Raw genomic sequence first — 19,439 nt, 5'->3', positions numbered from 1 at the left:
TAATTTTTGTATTTTTAGTAGAGACAGGGTTTCACCATGTTGATCAGTCTGGTCTCGAACTCCTGACCTCAGGTGATCCGCCCACCTCGGCTTCCCAAAGTGCTGAGATTACAGGCGTGAGCTACCGGGCCTGCCCGTCCACTATTGTTTCAATTGTAACAAATGTGTCACACCAATGCAAGGTATCAATGATAGGGAAAACTAAGGGCAGTAGGACAGAAAGTATACGGAACTCTTTCTACTTTCTGCCCAATTTTTCTTTAACCCTGAAACTGATCTGAAAAAAAAAAAAGTTTATTGATTTTTTAAAGAAAAGTAGATATGAAAGAGTAATCAAAACTAATCTTAGTTTTGTTTTTTTTTTCTTGTTGTTCTTTTTTGAAGGAATCAAAAACAGGCATTTTGTTTTTTCATTATAAACCACAAAATTTATTATTTCCATAACTTATTTTGTCAAGTTAGTCATAGAACACTTCATTTCAAACATTGCAGAAAATAATAAACTTTGTTCATGAATACTGTTTATTATTTCATTTTTAAGTTAGTAAAATGAAATAATATGTTAGGCTGTGCTCTTGGCAAATTACTGCAATGGACAGATAGTTTTTTATTATCTATTACACAGAACTAGAAGGACGGTGACAGTGTGTTTGGTAGGGATGCTTATTCATCTGTGATAGAGTAATTTTTGAGCTGCTTGGCCAGAGCACATCCTAAATCTTCCTCTCTTCCCTTGCCTCTGCAAAAACATCTGCCTAAAACAACGTGTGTGTGTGTGTGTGTGTGTGTGTGTGTGTGTGTTTAGGAAGATACTTTCCATCTTGTGTCTTCCCAAAGGCAAAATCGTATGAGTGTAAAGTGGGCTATTTAAAATAACTTTGAGGGTTATTTTTAAAGTGTATTCCTCTTTTTGCTTAAAATGTAAAATCTTATTTGGCACTTATTTTGCTTTGCTAGCATATGTTTCTAATGACTAACTTAGAAAAAGTAATTTCTCTTTGAAACAGCTTGTAATGGTAACAGTTGGTATACTAGCATGGTTATTTATCTAAATAGTGTATTTTATAGACAGAAAAAACCTTCAGTAAATAATACAATTTCATACTATATACTTTAAAAAGATAAACTTATCTTGTGCTTAAAGTAAAACATAATTTTTTATGTTTAATAAATGCTGTTTTCAAGAAATATTAATTTGCACAAATTTAACAACTCAGTAAATTAATTTCATTTAAAAATATACTGAGAATCTTATTTTGTTATGCAAAAGTGTGCTCCTTTAAGTTGAATATTATTTGTACCTTCAACTTGTTCTGTTTGACTTTTCTTTCTGCATTAATCTTTCTTAAGTAGTAATTACTGAAGCAGTAGACGTATACATATAATCTAGTATTTGGAATACATATAGTAGCTTGATAAGTGATAACTACAAGAGTTATTTACAGTGTTTTTTCTCTTTTCCTCATGAATCTAAGTTTATTTTTCTTTTATCTGGTGCTTTCCCTGACAGATTTTCAAGGTTACAAAATTGGCTGCTTGAAGTCAGATGTATAGCAAAGGCCATTTGTCATGTTCACTTTCACATTAATAGGCCTTATCAAAGAAGAAAATCTGCTCAAACCTCTTAGAAAATTTCAAATGAATTCATTATGTAAGAACTGCCGGAAATCAGATTAAGCATGGGAAATTACCCTACAAAAAGTTCTGACTCAAGTTGTTTAAATTGTTTTTCTAATCTTCTAACTTGCCTACCTCTGTTTTTTGCATATAATCTGATCATATCCAAATAATGTAATTACGTGAACATCAAAGAGAGCCAAACATGCTAGCAGAATGATGTTTTAATTAACTTTTTATCAGAGAAGAGTCAAGTGCTTTCCAACAGTGGCATCCTTAGGTTATCAGATAATTTCCCAAATTCATTTCCATGAAATTAATGACAATAGATAAGTTTAATGCTCTCCAACTATCTAAACATGCCCAGATGATAATTTTAAAAATATTGGAAGTTAATTTCACCAAAATATTATATTTTTAAGTCATCAAAAAGAGTAACCTATAGCATCTAGGCATGTTTGTCTTGGATCAAGGAAAACCGGGGGAAATCAGGAGTTGATTCAAACAGTTAGGACCAGATGTAGGAAACCTCTCCTGGTAATGAATATCAAGGCAAATTTTAATTCATATTTAAAGTTAGTACTTAAGATAGTTTGCATCTTGAGCCATAATGAAATTAATTTAATTTTCTAGAACTTAGCATAAGAATGGTGGAGAGTGACAGAAAATAAAAATCCAAAGAGTGAGAAAAAATATTCTCTGTTAATCACATATAATCAGATTATATCGTCAGATAATATATTATGATATATTATCTGTATGAAGTTTCTTTTACTTCTCTCTATTAAAATGCAAATCTGGATTAATAGGGAAATGACTTCTTACAAATTTTGGTGTCCTTATTAAATCTGATAGATATTGATAACAAGTCGAATCCCAAGATTTTTGTTTCACTTTTACGTCAGTAGTATCAATTTTTGTATTAATGCAAGAATATGTATCCTTAAAAGGCAGATACTTGTGTCTTAATAGGATTGCACTGAGCATGAGTTTCTGTGGCTAATGCACATTTACATAAAACTTTAAAAATTAGGTTTTTGTCATCATTTTGAACTAGTAAAATTCAAATCTTGAATTTTCCACTAAATCTTTTCTTCTACTTTATTTCTTATCTCTGTTGCACCATTATCCTCCATTCTGTATACAGCCATAACATTTCAAGTTATCATTGACTTTCTTTGCTATATAGTCAGTTACAAAGTCCCATACATTTAAGTTTTTCTATCTTTCAAGCTCATTTTTTATTTCCAAGCCAATATTTATCTTCCTTCAACTGTCCAAAATCCCTTGTCAAATGTTGTGAAAACTTAGAGAAACTTTTGATATTGAACTATGTGCTTAAAATGTTAATATTCAAGATAAATATCTTTAATAATACTAAGTAAATACTATGTAATAAAGAAAATGTTGGTATTTTCCTTAAGTTTTGCTGTATTTCATGTGGATAAAATAAAAATGCACACATTGATGCTAAATATGTACTATTTTCATACAATGATCTAAATGCTTTCTACAAATTAGTTTAACTTACATGAAATCCCATAAAATTTAAATGATTATTTTATAGATAAAGAACTTGAAATATAAATAAACATAATATTACATTTCTAGATCCTATATAAAATATTCTGTATTTTCATAAACAAATATATTGCTGTAGTTAACGTTGTTTCTATTACTCATAGCCACACATCATCAAGTAAAGTTTTCAGTCTGTAGCAGCATGTAATAGCTTTCATATTTTGCTGTGATGAACAACATATTTTCTCATAGATACAATTATAGCATATAGCCACCAATGTGGCTGAATAAGTTTATGATCAGTATATATGTATGTGTGTGTAAAAAAATAGTGAAATGAACAGAATATATGTAACTTTAGTAAAGTCTATAAATATATTTGAGGTTATACTAAAATCTCTAAAGTCTAAGTGCATATTCTTTTGCGATATAAATTGCTGAATATTACATTGATAGATTAAAAATTTCAGGCACAACCGAATTAACTGAATCTCATTATTAAATATTTCAGGAAGAATTATATTGAACTTTGCTTTTCTTTGAAATAAGGTAAATAATTCCTCATAACATATATAAAGCATTTGGACCATCACGTGGAAACAGTAAATATTAAAGGTATAACAGTTCCCATTTATTCACTCATTCTTTTCTCAGAAAGATTGACCTTCCTTTCTTTTGTCGTGTGATACAGCCTTCTCCAGTGGGAAGAGTATGCCTCCTTCCAGAATTAGTGCTGGGCTTCACCATGTAACTTGATTTAGCCAATGGCATGTGAGCAGAAGTGATAACTACGACAGCTTTTAGAGCCATAGCTGGTTTTTGCCTGCTCTCTTGCTTTTTCATCTTGTTACACTTGTAACCACTGATCTTTCAGTTAGGGCCTAAGAGAGAAGAAGACATATAGATAAGCTAAATAGACGCAGAAGCAAAGAACTGCAGCTTACTCTTAGCTGCCAAAAGGTGACATAAGTGAAAAATATCATTATTATTGTAAAGCCACTGAGAAATTTTGGAAGTTTTGTTATTCACCCTTGCCTGGGGAAGATTACAAATGCTCTTAGCTATTTTATGTGTTGTCTCAAAATTGTTGGGGCATTTCTCATGTGGCAGCATGCTGTAATCTCTTAAGAGTGAAATAATCCTGTAAATTTGATTACTTAAATAATCAAACTAAAATCATAGTAATACGCAATCTGGAAAAGAGGCCGTGCTGTAAGGAAACTTTGGCCAAGGGCCAAAGGTATGGCTGCTTAGAAAGGGGTAACATAGAAAGCCTGAGGTTGCTGTCCTTATAAAGACCTGCTGGCGAAGTTGCCTTTTGTCTGGCATGTGGGAACCTGGATTTTGGGATAGTTCCTACTATTCTCAGAACTGAAAAGAGTGGCTCACCTTGCCTAAAATACTTGTAAAAACTATATGGCTTATACTGAACATCTAATTTCTTTCTGCAAGTCTGATATTTCATATATGCTAGGAATAGGGTTTTACATGACTAGACCCTAATAAAACTGTGGACATTGAGTCTCTACAACACATGGTGTCACAACATTTGTTGGAGGAATTGAGCATGCATTGTGTAACTCCAGTAGGTGAATACTCTTTGTAAGCTGCACCTGTTCTCCTCCAGACTCTATCCTGCATCTATTCATGTTGCTGATGTTGCTTTGTATCTTTTCACCGTAATTAGTAATAGCCATGAGTATGACTATATTCTAAGTCCTATGAATCCTCTTTGTGAATTATCAAACCTGGGTGTGGTCTTAACAGTCCCCACCACAACAATCATATTAATTATATTGAAATACATTAATTAAATATAACAATTAAAGAGCTGAGATACTGGACAAATTTTAAAAAAACAAAATACATGCTTCCTACATAAGATATACTTAACATTTAACAACAAATTAAGAGCTAATTAATTTTATTAAGACAGAGTGATACTCCATCTTAATAAAAATGTATGTTAAAAATTGTTTAAGAAAATAATTAAAAACCAAGTAAATAAAATAAACATGTAACTCAGAAAATAGGAGAGTTTTCAAAAATAAAGAGGTTTTTATTTATGTAAAAGAGGCATAACTTACCTAAAAGAAAGGTATTACTTACACTAAAGATACTAATAAATTAAGACAGATAAAAATGAATGCTTTGAGAAATAAATGCTACAGTATGTTCTTTGGAAATAAAAGAAAGTCTAAATTGTTCATCTATTATTGAACAAGAAAACAATATATAATTCATCAAATACAAATTGAAAGTATAAAGCACACAATTAAACATGTCATATACACTTTACAAAATGCAACATATTTCACATTTTATGTGTGTTTCTTAAGAGAGCTATTTTATTTTTCCATATATATCATTTATTCAATTATTATACGATTAATAGATATGAAGGTCATAATAGCAAAATAAACTATTATATACACTTTATATATAAACTTATATATTATATATATAGTTTACTTTGCTATTATTTTAAAAATTATGTGCAAATATGTCTACAAAATCTGTTCCTGGAAGTGAGATTGCTGAGTCATAGGCTGTGAACATCTAAAGAACTGGTTGCTGGTGACTAGCTAACCCATTATCATCTATGGGTATATGGGTATATCCCCAAGTAAAATGTATGGAGTACCTACTTATGTCATCTTTCTTTTCATCACTTTCTATGTCTTTTCCTCTCTCACTGGGAAAATGTGTTACTTCATTAAATATTTACTTTGCAATAATTCAAATATCCTTTTTTACTTATTCTTTCTTAATTGGTGAGGTAATCTTCCATTCTACACTGTAATAATTCACTAAGCTGCATACTTATGACTTGTGTACATTTCCATATGAACATTTGTGAAATTTATCGATGTTGTGAAAATAGCTATAGTTTATTTATTCCATTGCCCCCTGGCATTACACAATCTACTTCTCCATTCTGCTATTTAATAACAGTTTTAATCTTCACTAAAATGCATTACTATGGGCATATTCTTTCTTCTCATATTTCTTCTTAAATATTTCAAAAAGTGCAATTAAATTTCTAAATAAAAAATTATGTTAACTGCAGTGGCCTGAACAATTGTGTCACCTTGGAATTTATATATTGAAATCCAAATCCCCAGTGTGATCGTTTAAAAGATGAAGTCTTTGGAAAGAAATTACTTGGTATGGTGGTGCCCTCATGAATGGCACTAGTGTCTCTATTAAAAAAAAAATAAAGAGAATTCTCGAGCCTTCTTTCTGCCACAAGAGGATACAATAAATATACAATGAGAATTCTGCAATCTATAGTCCAGAAGAGGACCCTCAGCAGAACCTGACCATGCTAGTGCCCTGATCTCAGACTTCTAGCCTCTAGAACTCAGAAATAAATTCCTATTGTTTATAAGCCATGTAGTCTACGATGCTTTGTTATGGCAGCCAAAATTAAATAAGACAAAAACAGTTATTAGAATAACACACTTTTATTTATTACATGTTTATTCTCTCAATTATTGACACAATTGAGTATCTCTTTTTTATATTGGGGGTTTGCCATGATCACTATGCTAATATTTTATGGGTGTGGAATAGGAGAAACTGTAGCGGCCAGTGGATAAATAGTCTTCTCCTAGTTTTTACAAAGGTGACTAACTTCAGGCTACACAGGAATGACAACAGAAGAACTTTTCCTGACTCCAAATGGAAGATTTCAACAAACATTCTGTAGACATGGAATAATAATTATGATAAATAAGAATAATAGCACAATTTTGGTTATAGCTTCAGGATAATGCTTCCCTGAGTACTATTAGATGATGGATATATATTCTGTCACTCAGTCAACTACAAAACAGGCAGGTGAGTTGGTGAGACAGATTTCCTCCCTATTTCGAAGAGATTGACAGGATATATATTACTTCTCATCCAAGAAAAATAAAAATGTCATCAGATCATCCACATCCTGTCTTATTAATTTGCACTATTCCACAGTGTACCCTGGTACACTAGTATGAGCACATGTGTGCACTCGTGTGTGTGTGTGTATACAGACACACATATATAGTTATCAATAAATGTTTCACTTCCAAAATTATTTAAAACATTTAGCTACTGTTTGCATTCATCTGTTTTTCAAGATTACTTACTCTAATATTCTCACTCCAGATACTATTGCAACACTTTGCATCATCTAATTTACTGACACTAACAGTTTTTAAACTTCACCACACCTATCATTTTCTTCCTTTCTTCTTTACCCAACATAAAGACAGGGCTTCATCATTTTCTTTCCCTGCTCTACATTTCTTATACTTGCTGGGAAAATCTCTCATCTCTAATTTTAATGATTAAAACCAATTAATTTCCTCTTCAGCAATTGTATGCAAGAAGAAGTATACAATTGGGAAAAATTGAAACAGCTGTGCTCACTCTTTTCATTTTATGTGAATGGAGATACTTAATCTCACACAATTTATAATTTCTACTGAGCAGTCCTCCTATTTTCCCCTTAGGTTATGAACTCTCAAATACTTCCAATATGAACGTTTTCTCTCATCAAACCTCTAACATCTCCTTGCCTCTTGCATCAAGCTGATACTCTGCCATCTATTTTACAGAAAAGGGAGTAACAGAAGAAAAAACTCACCTTTCTTCAAGAAATATTCCAACTGCTCTGCATCTGTGAACATGCTCTGCCTTCACTCCTGTCACTGAAGATCCTTCACTGCACAGCTCTTTACCTCTACTCAACGTGAGTCTTAATGTCTCTTTAGTTAATTGTATAATGGCCATAATCCTCCCAGAAATTTATGTTGATACTTTGTCACACTGTTAAAATAAATCATGGGTCTTGGTCATAACTTCAAGATAGTACTTGCCCAAGTTACTTATTAATTAGAAATGGAAAGATAGTAATATCAAAGAGCAGAAGTCACACACTACCTGAACTCAGCAAAACAAGTTAACCTCATCAGTAATGGGACAAATAGAAATCATGTGCTTCCTATCATTATGCTCAGAGAAGGATGAAATATTTCATCTGGTAACCCTGCCAAAAATGTTTAACTTGAATTTAATCATAAAGAAACATCATACAAATATGTAAATAGATGAACATCCCACAAATATCAAGGACATCAAAGACAACAAAAATCCAAGGAATTGTTCCAGATTACAGGAGATTAAAGAAATATAACAACTCAATGCAAGTTAAAATCTTGCCTTGGATCCAGGATCAGATTTTTGTCACTTATAGCAATGGAACAATAGGAAAAAATTAAGTAAGGTCATTAAATAAGATACTAGTACTGTATCAATGCTGATACTACAGTTTTTATACTTGCACTATAGTTAAATATAATCTTCATCTTTTTTCTTAAGAAAAAATATTGAACATAACAGTATAGATTTAAAACACTGTAAGATGGTAACAGAAAATTCAACAGGTTTTTGACTTGTTTGCTACAGTATGTGGAGGTACTGACCTGAAAAATACAGAAATTCACCATTCTGAATTATCTTGTATTTTATTTCAAATCCATTTAATTAACCTTTCAAACATACGGTTTTAAATATCCATGTCTTATATAGAAAACTGCTTGAAATATTTCTGTGTTACTTGAATAACCATTATGTGTATATGCATAAACCAGGAAAGGTCTAATTGCTATTTGCATGGATTATTTACAGCTAAGTGGCCCATGAAAAAAATGAGAGTCCATAAAAATGCTATTGTGTGCTAAAACCAATCTGTCTTGCTCATTTTAATTGTGAATGAGAATATCAGTTTATAGATTTTAGAAGCATAGGCTTATAAATGTTTCTCACAAACAAGAACAAAGGTTATAGAAGCAATCTGTCAACTAAATGCTTTAATAAACCTTCATACAGAATGCTTTATTTCCCCCAGAAAACTGGGTTTTCTGTTTCCAAAAGGCGGATCACTAAGATGCTTCTTTTATTCTGTGTAACTAACTTATTATCATTTTAACTAATAAAGTTGTAATATGTATGTATGTATGTATTTATGTATGTGTGTATGTATGCATGTACTGAGACAGAGTCTTGCTCTGTCGCCCAGGCTGCAGTTCGGTGGCATGATTTCAGCTGACTGCAACTTCCGCCACCTGCGTTTAAATGATTCTCCTGCCTCAGCCTCATGAGTAGCTGGGACTGCAGGAGCGTGCCACCACGCCTGGCTAATTTTTGTATTTTTAGTGGAGACAGGGATTCCCGATGTTTAACAGACTGATCTGGAACACCTGACGTCAGGTGATCCGCCCGCCTCGGCCTCCCAAAGTGCTGATATTACAGGCCTGAGCCACCATGCCTGGCCCGTTGTAGCATTTCAACAGATCTAACGTGGTGACCGCCATGGAGTTGATTTGTTGTTGTTGTTGTTGTTTTCAATCATTTGTATGGCATATATATTCAGGGCATTTAAAAATAGAAGTTTCTAGGTTGGTGAGCACATGAAGGTTCTGGAAGGGTGGCATGCCCTGAGAGGGCATGAAAGCTCTATGCCCCTTCCCACATACCTTGCCCTGTGCATCTCTCCCATTTGACTGTTCCTGAGTTGTGTCCTTTATAACAAGTCATGACAAATCAAGTGTCTTAACTCCTTTTCATAATGCTTTGGAACTTGCAATACGTCTGAGAGAAATTCAGCATGTCTGTCTGTATGAAATCGGTTGGTGCCAAATGATAAAGCTGAATTGCAAGGATAAATTTGATTCCTTAGAGAGGCTGAAAAAAAATAAAGGGTTCAGACAGTCCCAGTGCTATCTGCCTGTTTAACTGCAGTTTGTCAGGAATCCACTGGTGATGTGGGAGGCACAGTTTGTCTTTAAAGAAGTTCACAAACTCTTCAAAAGGAAAAACAACCAAATTGAACAGTTCTCTGTGAAAAAGTCAGAGGGAGCTTGGAAACAAACCTTAACCAAACTGCCCTGTATGCTGGCATCTACTGAAGTGTTATACTTATAGAAAGCCCTTCCAAACTGTTCTTTTCCCAACCTATAGAGGAATTAGTCAAATTTCACCAGTGAGTGGATAATTCATCTGTTGGATTAAAGTATTTGCTTCTTGGTGCCATACATAAATCTCTAGGAAACTCAGAAGATGTTGTTATTTCAGTAAGCAATTAAAGATGAGTTGTGTCATCAGTATAACTTACATGTTCAACTGTATGCCTGCTGTGAACTTGGCTATTTTCTATTAGTGAAAGCAGAGACTAGAGAGAAGCAGAATTCTACTTCTTAAGAAAAATACGATTGCTCTGGCTCCATCTTTGAAAACGGATTGCATTTTTACATCGATTCCAGTCTTTCTCAGAAAATTGGTTTCTCAGTGACAGATCTGATATTTCTGCTCTGTCACTCTCCACCCAGGTTCTGTTTTTTTAAGATCAAAGCAGAGGACAAAGCTCTTGTAAAGATGAGCTTTTGTTCTGAAAATCACCTATGCCAAAGACACATTTTTCCAGTTAGGCTGACATATTAAATATCTCCTCTTTTAAACATATAACTAAAACGTAATAATAATAATAATAATAATAATAATAATAATAATAACTACCTGGGAAGACAGTTAAATGAACTTGTTCATTTTAATTTTGTGATTTATTAATTTTAAAACAAAATTAAACTAAGTATTCAAAAATAAAATACAGAAGCGACTAATCTCAGTCATTATTGATCTCAGCATATTCACACTTAAAGAGAACGGGGGGCAAGATAGCTATACATTCTTCATTTTTATTTTTGTGTTTGTTCGTTTCAATGATAAAAACAGATGAGTCTATTCTTCTAGATACCAGAAATTGTCATAGCACCATAAACTGTAAGTTACTAAAGTTCTTAATTAATTGAACAGCTTTTACCTGTAACACACTCTAGATGAATCTCATTTTAATTTTCTTTATACTACCTGTCGTTTGAAATAGAAAGTAAATAATGTTCTCTTGGCAACTGTTTTCCCTTATTAACTAATTATGATTATATTTATCCAATATTTATTGGACTTTTACCACATATAAAGTACTGTGGTAGACTCTGACAATACAATAGTAAATGAGTGTGGTAGGCTCTGACAATACAATAGGAAATGAGATATGTTCCCATCTCCATAAATGAATATATGGATCTCTAGAAATGGTAACTAAGTAAGCAGGATATCAGAATAAGAGACAAACAGGATAAAGTGAAAATATAATTCTGAGGATACTTTTGAACTCCGCATTGTAGTTTTGTCCTTGTTTCATACAATATCCAGATATCCATGTTTATTTACTATTAAATGATGAAAAGAATCAAAAATATGTGACTCATGTGAAGACAGATGCCAAGGGCAAAAAACCAACCAAACCAAACAAACCTAGACTTTTTATTTTATTATTTTTTTTAAATTGCTGCTTTCACTGATTTTTTAAATATAATTACAACAAAGGTAATCTTTGCTTATACAGAGAAGAATATTTAAGAGAAAAAAGATGATAAATTTGAAATCAAGAGCCAACTTATTAGAAAGTTCAGTGCATCTGTCTTGACATTCAATTAAATGTCCAATTTGAATATTAGATTTTTTTTAAAAAGCATGCCCATTATTGAAAGCTCAATCGAAATTAGCCAAATTCTTTAGAATCTTTAGAGATGCTTAACATAATATAATATTCCTGTACTCAATGAGAATATTTCATAATTTTTGGCTTAAAAATTGAACATAATCTATAGCCTAAAAATGTAATGAAATGAAAGTAGGTAGAAGCTACCCACAGTTGCAGTCTTGGCTGTGTCCTAGGCTCCTCTTGATGGGCATTGCTCATATCTGTAGCATACAAATACTTTTACAATAGGTAGATCTGCTTCAGTAAGAATGTTATAATTTACATAGTTTTTTTCTTCTCTGAGAAGATTAATTTAAGGTTTTTTTATTTGCAGAGGTCCAACCTCATGTAGTAAATTTTTCTTTTCACAATATTTCTCCAGCTATCCTCTTTTTCTTCATTATCATCAGATACATAGCTTTTCACCTAATCTAATTCAGAAATTGCAGTGTGTGGTCATTTCATATTTTCTGTCTTTCTTCTCTAATCCATGAAAACCAGCATCCAATTTAAATTCTTAAAACTTAAACCCGACACAAACACTTTCCTTATTTGAAATTATATAAAAGCAAACAAAAATCTCAAATTACCCCATTCCTTCCATAATTAAATGCGTTTTTCTCACATTGACAGTTCATGCTTCACCCACCAATTCTTATTCTGCATTCATTATCTGCTCCCAACACCTTTTCTGATAACCAAATGTTTCACTGAACACCCATAGTATTATTTAGCTTCAGTATGGTATCAATAATGGCTAACATTGTCTCTTGGAGCTTTATATATACCAGGCATCTTCCACAGTATAAAGTAAAATAAGGGTAACTTTCATAATATTAAAGTTCTGCAAATAATAAGAGACAGTGCCTGGCTTTGAATCATTCTTCTCCATTACTATATCTTACCTTATTTTATAATTATTTATTCAAGTGAATTAATTTTCCTGTTCCTACTCCCCCATCTGATTGTTAGTTGTAACAAGTAGAGATTGGCTAACCATCTTCAAATCCCATGTCATCAATATTTGAATATTTATTGACTCAATAAGACTAACACAGCTGTATAAATATATAGAACACAGGTGAAATAAAACCACATGTGTAAATGTTTACACCAATACTAATAACTAGAATTATGTTAATTAAATACTTCTTTGTGATGCAAAAGAGTAATTCTACCTTAGTTATCTTGATATTATTCTTTACAGTAAATTATCAAAATCTGAATTTCCTAAATGTGTTTATTTATAATACAACAGATATGAATTAGTCTAATCAACCATAATTATAGTGAAAATTTGAGCATGTCAAAGAATGTATGCAATAGTGTATTGAATGATTATTACAATAATGAGCAAACTAATTAAACTCTATTCAACCAATTTTAAAAGTCACATTAGAACCTTAACAAATAATGCTTCTCTTGTTGACAATTATGAGGAATAATGCTTTCATTTATTTAAACTAGTCATTTTTGAGGAAAGTATTAAAAATAGCTATTACCTATGGACTTACAATGTTTATAGTGTACAATTCTGAGTCCAAGAAGTCAGACTAACGTATTATATTTTCTTAGAAGTTGCGAATTAAATAAATTGTGTGAAAGAGCTCAGAGAGTGATGAGGTTATAACACTGGGGCTAATACCAAAGAGTATCCCAGACAATTTTTTAAAAAATATTATTATTATTATTTTAAGTTCTGGGTTACATGTGCAGGATGTGCAGATTTGTTACATAGGTAAACCTGTGCCATGGTGGTTTGCTGCACCTGTCAACCCATCACCTAGCTATTAACCCCAGCATGCATAAGCTATTTTCCCTAATGCTCCCCCCACCATCACCTGCCATCCCTCGACAGGACCCAGTGTGTTGTTACCCTCTCTGTGTCCATGCGTTCTCATTGTTCAGCTCCCACTTATAAGTGAGAACATGCAGTGTTTGGTTTTCTGTTCCTGCTTTAGTTTGCTGAGGATAATGGCTTCCAGCTTCACCCATGTCCTTGCAACATTCTAAGAAAAAATTTGAGGTAATCTTTTACATTTTCTTTTCAAATGCTCTAAGAATTCCAGTACAAAGGATCCAAACCTGAAGATACTTCAAGAAGTCTTTCATCTACTATCAGTTACAAAACCCGAATTTCCAAGATTTTTTTTTTCAAAGTTATCTTGACAAAAACACCATCCCTGGCATTCAACAAGGATGGTAGATGGTTAAATATACATTCAGTATTTTATTGGAACAACATAAATACCTTATTGCCTGTAGTTCTTTACTATTGTTCATTTTGATCTCTTACACTACCTGAGCTCTACCCTGCTTATTTTATCACTCTTTTTTATGCATTTAAAATGAGATTTCTCCAATTACTAGGGATTTCTAATCTTTTTACATTATAAAATAATATCTATTGACTTCAATAGGAAATACAAAGTTTGTCAATCTTAAGTGACTCTACCTCACCAATAAAACAGTTTTGGGGAATCGTTACATATATCAATTTCCTTTTGGGAAATTAAGTCACCATGTTACACATGATGGTAACTTATACAGTAAGCAAAGTATTTACTTTTGAATAAACCAATATTTAAGGCATTTGACTATGCAACAACTTTTTTCTTGCAGTATATATAATAACATCTTATAAACCACTGCTTTATTAAATAAAATATGGGAGAGGCAGAGACAGAAGGTTATTCCCAAGGAACTATTCTCTACTTGTTTTAAAAAATTAGCATTTTCTTTTTGTCCATGCTTCTCAGCATGAAATAAATTTTTTTAAAAAGGGTATAATTCCAAGCTTCAATTACTTGTGAGTGTGGCTATGATCTAATATCTCTCTGCTGCTGGTAAAAAAGAAGTGGCTAAAATTGACTTGTATATGTGTGTGATTAGCTTATAATAAGACAAATTTGCTAAATTATTACAAATATTAACAAAATCTTAAAAGACATAATGGTATGTATAATTCTTTGTTCTTTACAAAATATTTTTGGAAATTTGATTCTACTCATATCTAATATTTATTATCATTGTAAAGTTTTCAATTTGTAGGGAATGTTTGCATCATTTATGGAAGTAAGTATTGTGTTTTTCTGCATTTTAACCATTAAGTATCATAGGTAAATTTTTATTTTTTGATATGAAAATTTTTTTCCAGTGACATCTTTTATTAAACTTCAAACATTTTTCCTCAAATTTTAACTTTGAAATGCCTACTGGCCTTATTTCCCAGAGTGCTAATAATCTGAATAGTGAGCCCTTATTATTTAAAAAAATTGTGGCCTTTCAACCTCTAACTTTATCTTTATTTTATTTTATTTACTTTTAAACTTTTATTTTAGGTTCAAGGGTACATATGCTGGATTTTATATAGGTAAAATTGTGTCATGGGAGTCTGTTGTACAGATCATTTAATTACCCAGATACCAAGCCTAGTACTCAATAGCTATTCTTTCTGCTTCTCTCCCACTCCCACCCTCCAACCTGGTAGGCCCCAGTGTTTGTTGTTGCCCTCTATGTGTCGATGTGTTTCATCATTGAGCTCCCACTTACAAATGAGAATATGCAGTATTTGGTTTCCTGTTCCTGTGTTACTTTGCTAAGGATAATGTCCTCTAGCTCCATGCATCTTCTTGCAAAAGACATGATCTTGTTTGTTATTATGGATTCATAGTATTCAATGGTGTATATGTACCACATTTTCTTTGATCAGTCTGCCATTTATGGGCATTTATGTTGATTCCATGTCTTTGCTATTGTGAACAGTGATGCAGTGAGCACACACATGCATGTTTCTCTATGATAGAATAATTGATATTCTATGAGAGGGTAATTGATATTCCTTACTGGGTATTACCCAGTAATTGGATAGCTGGCTTGAATGGTAGTTCTGTTTTTAGCTCTTTGAGGAATCATCACATTGCCTTCCACAATGGTTGAGCTAATTTATACTCCCACCAATATTGTATAAATGTTACCTTTCTCTGCAGTCTCACTAACATCTGTTTGTTTGTTTTGACTTTTCAGTAATAACAATTCTAAATGGTGTGAGATGGCATCTTACTGTGGTTTAGATTTGCATTCCTCTAACAATTATTAATATTGAGCGTTTTTTCATATGCCTGTTGGCCACATGTATGTCTTCTTTTGAAAAGTGTCTGTTGCTTTCATTTGCCCACTTTTTAATGTTTTTTTTTCTTGTAAATTGGTTTAAATTCCTTATGGATGCTGCATATTGAACCTTTGTAAAATCTATAGTTTGGAAATATATTCTCCCATCCTGTATGTTGCGTGTTTACTTCATTGATAGTTTCTTTTGCTGTGCAGAAAGGCTTTAGTGCAATTAGATACCATTTGTCAATTTTTGTTTTGTTCAGTCTTCTTCCAGTCTTTTCCCTCTATATTTTCTTGAAATAAAATCATACTAATTATATTTCATATGTTGTTTATTATGTTTATTTTGAATTTTATTTTATTATATAGGCAATATCAGAACTGTAAAAAAAGTGTGTAGTCTTTTTTTCCTTACAAACCAAATACTCACAAAGCCAATACCCAGATCAAGAAAAAGAATATTCACAGAATTCCAGATATCCCTTTGTTTCCCTCCTTCTAGACACTAATCCCCTACAAAAGTAAACACTAGCCAAACTCACTGTGCCATAAATTAGATTTTCCTCTTTCTGACATTTATATAAACTGAATCACAAATTTTAATTTTGTTTAGTGGTTTCATCCATTCAACCTTATGTTTGTGCAGTTTAACCTGGTGGTTGAAAGTAACCATGATGCATTTGTTTTCACTGCAGTTTATCCATTCTGTTTTTCACAGACCTTCAGGTTCTTTCCCCTTCTGGGTTATTATGACTAATACTGCTACTGATGGCTTATGTAGGGATTGTCATTGTATAGATACATAGAAATAGAAGAGCAGAGTCTGCAGGTTGTAGTGAAATGTATCCAGTAAACATTTAATAGTATTCAATTCTATCATTAAAAATAACTAGAACATATATATGAAACAAAAAAGAAACAAAACATAAGACAGTTGGATGAATCTAACTATACAGACAAGTAGCTTGTGAGAAAAGTTACACATAAATTATGAAATAAATTTTAGTTGTCAACATAAAAAAGAAGGATGGAAGGACTAAGAAGTCATAGGGATATTCATTAAGTATATGAGGAACTTTGATACCCCAAATTATGCATATAAAACATTAAATATTCATGATACAGTAAATATGCAAGCCACATGAGTCATTCAATATTCACGGAGTTTTTAACCAGCCACCCATTAGTGATGCCCATCTTCATTCGTTTGTCCTCTGCCATATAGTACCCGTAACTGTTTATCTGGCCAATTCGTAAGGCTCAGCTACAGGCATGCACCTTCCTGAGTGTCTTCAAAAGAACAAGAGTGTTATGGTTACAGGCCCCTCTATCTGCTGACTTCCTTTTTTTATACCTTAACTCTGGTTCTTGTATCCCTGCCATCAGTAGGAAAACCTGATGAAGCAGAAAGAGATAGGATATATGTACATTGCATAAAACAAGACTCAGGTAGCTTGGTCATTCTACTCTGCTTGCATGCTATCCTAAGTGTGTAACCCTACCTTCTTCTCTTTCCCCTTGATTCTTACGGTGTGTTTGAAATAAATTCGATAAACCATGAGATTCATTTATTTCAATTTTCTCAGTGAGTCTGTTCTGTGACATTAGCAATACACTTGTATCAATTTTTCACACTTCCACAAGGATAGAATGCAATTATATAGGCATTCCAATTAAATTAATAAGAGGATGAATTTGTGCTCTAAAAAATATTCTCTAAAATGAAAGCAATATCCAAGATGAAAAAATCTAATTTAGAAGGGCTATCAAACAACACACCCACAGTTTATATTAAGAAGTTAAATATTCAGACCCAAACTCAATTTAGATTTAATAAGCCTCCCAAAAAAGGTCTTGAAATCTAAAAGAAAAAGCCCAAGTCTAAAGAAGATAACTTTGATATTGTTGGAAACTTTAACAAATGACAAATGACAGAATATAACAGAAAAAAGATAAAATATAAAATGCCCAAGTATGAGGAAATGACCCCAGAAATTATTTTCAATAGAAAGAAACTCAAAGCCAAGGCAGATAGCTTAGACATTATATAATGATGTCTCATCAAAGAATAGGGCAAAAAATTAAGATACAATAGCCCAGCTCTGGAAAACAGAATACATAAATTTGTATTTGCTTCTCCCTTCTCAGTCTCTCCCCAGAGGATAACAAAGTGAACATTATGATCTGCTGATGTTTACTTACAAATCCTAAGAAAGTGCTGGTGACCATTGAACTTTAAATTCAGGAACTAGGAACTACATCAGGTCAAAATTTCTATAAATTAATTAGAGTGTGTAACTAAAACTAGGAAAAAGTAATGAATGGATAGAGCTAATTAGAAAACACTCTATTCAGAGCCACTCTTCTACAGGCTGCAGGCAGTAAACGTTGGTGGCAACTGCACCATGCCATCTCCACTAGTGCACAGAGTGCAGAGCTGTGGGTGCATGGCTGCCTCCACTTAGATTTCAAAAAATGTCCTAGACAGCCTCAGGGCCCAGGCAGAGAGCTGCCACAGGGGCAGGGCCACTTTAGAGAACTCCCACTAGGGAAATGTCTAGTGGAGGTTTGGGAACAGGTCTACCCTCAAGACCCCCACCTGTGTTAAACTCCAGCCAAGGAGAGCCATAGACTTCGTGTCACCACTGTGCCTGGGACCACTGGAACCACACGTGGGACAGTTGAATATTGGTGTGCCAGAAAGCAGGGAGCAGAGATTTGTGGTGGTACAGGAAAGGGAGGAGAGTGTGGTGGCCAGTAGGGACCTCAGGTCTCTCATGATATTTTTCTGTCCCCCAGGCCTTGGAATTCTAGACCTATGATAGAAGTGACAGACCTGATGCTCTCCAAAATGAGTTTGAGGTCATTCCTCCATTGTCTTGATGAATAGCACCTAGCTGTCTTCATCCATAGGAAGGACTGCTTGTCCATGCCCTTGGTGTAATCTTGTAAACAGCCTTTCTCATTCTTTGCAACATGGGGAGACTGTGGTTTTTCCAAATCCTTCAATTCTGCTTCCTTTTTATCAATTTCATGTTTACATTTTTTTCTCTCGTCTGGTATTTTATTATAAGTAGTCAAGTGAAGCCAAGCTGCACCTTCAACATTTTGCTTAGAAATTCTTTTGTCAAATATCCCATTTCATCTCTCACAAGTTTCACCTTCCACAAAACACTAGGACACGAACACAATTCAGCCTAGTTCTTTGCCACTTTATAACAAGGATTACCTTTCCTCCAGTTTTCAATAACTTGCTCCTTACTTTTTATCTGAGCTTCATCAGAATGGAAATACTGTCCATATTTCTATCAACATTCTATTCACGCTATCTTAGAAAACATCTAAGAAGACTGAGGCTTTCTCTCTAACTTTTCTCTTCTTCTGAGCCCTCACCAGAATTACTCCTAATGCTCCCCCATTTACGGCAATGTGGGCTTTTTCCTAGCATGTACTTCCAAAGTCTATCCATTACCCAGTTTCAAAGTCCCTTCCATATTTTTAGGTATTTGTTCCAGCATCAGCCTCACTTCGGGTAGCAATTTCTTTCTTAGATTATTCAGGCTGCTTTAACAAAATACCTTGGATTGGATAATTTATAAAC

General features: G+C 33.1%; 1 long non-coding RNA gene and 1 pseudogene across 2 annotated transcripts in view; both read left to right on the top strand.

The window, feature by feature from the left end:
• The window catches only part of LOC134807013 (uncharacterized), a 346,197-nt gene that overhangs the window by 76,605 nt on the left and 250,153 nt on the right, over positions 1 to 19,439 (top strand). For both annotated transcript variants that reach the window (XR_010156677.1, XR_010156676.1), the window contains exon 3: positions 7,740 to 7,873. This is a non-coding gene — a long non-coding RNA (uncharacterized LOC134807013). The remainder of the gene's footprint in view (positions 1 to 7,739; positions 7,874 to 19,439) is intronic.
• LOC100614868 (tetratricopeptide repeat protein 39C-like) lies at positions 8,591 to 10,450 on the top strand (annotated as a pseudogene).

Source organism: Pan troglodytes, chromosome 3, assembly GCF_028858775.2.
Source record: "Pan troglodytes isolate AG18354 chromosome 3, NHGRI_mPanTro3-v2.0_pri, whole genome shotgun sequence".
Classification (NCBI taxonomy): Eukaryota; Metazoa; Chordata; class Mammalia; order Primates; family Hominidae; genus Pan; species Pan troglodytes.
Note: the sequence above shows the minus strand (reverse complement) of the source record. Positions and strands in the feature narration are given on the sequence as shown.